Here is a 438-nt window from a genome sequence, read left to right as displayed (position 1 = left end):
TGGACTACGCAAACCCATACAATGGACTACGCAAACCCACAAGCCAACGGGCTGCGAAAGGGATTAAACACCAAACAAGGCTAAATGATCCCCAGGCCTCTGATGTGCAGCTTCCTTGCTTCTTTCAAATGTTTTCTGGGTCTGACAAATCATCTTCGCTGAAAAGGGGATAAGGAAATCCATTCTCAGTTATATATACGTCTAGAAAGATGAATGGAAATGTTGAGAGGAGTGACACTGGAGATAAGTATCATAAAAACAAAAGAAAAGCTTCATACAAGATAAAGACACAAAATAGAATGAATTAGAGGACTTTTTATTAAAACAATTTGCTACGTAAGATTGTCCATATTAACGGTTTCCATTTGTGATCAAGAATCATTATAACTTCAAATCATTAATCATGTTTACTTAAAAAAAGGGCCTCTCATTGATAAC

Source organism: Penaeus monodon, chromosome 33 (genome assembly GCF_015228065.2).
Source record: "Penaeus monodon isolate SGIC_2016 chromosome 33, NSTDA_Pmon_1, whole genome shotgun sequence".
NCBI classification, from domain to species: Eukaryota; Metazoa; Arthropoda; class Malacostraca; order Decapoda; family Penaeidae; genus Penaeus; species Penaeus monodon.
Note: the sequence above shows the minus strand (reverse complement) of the source record.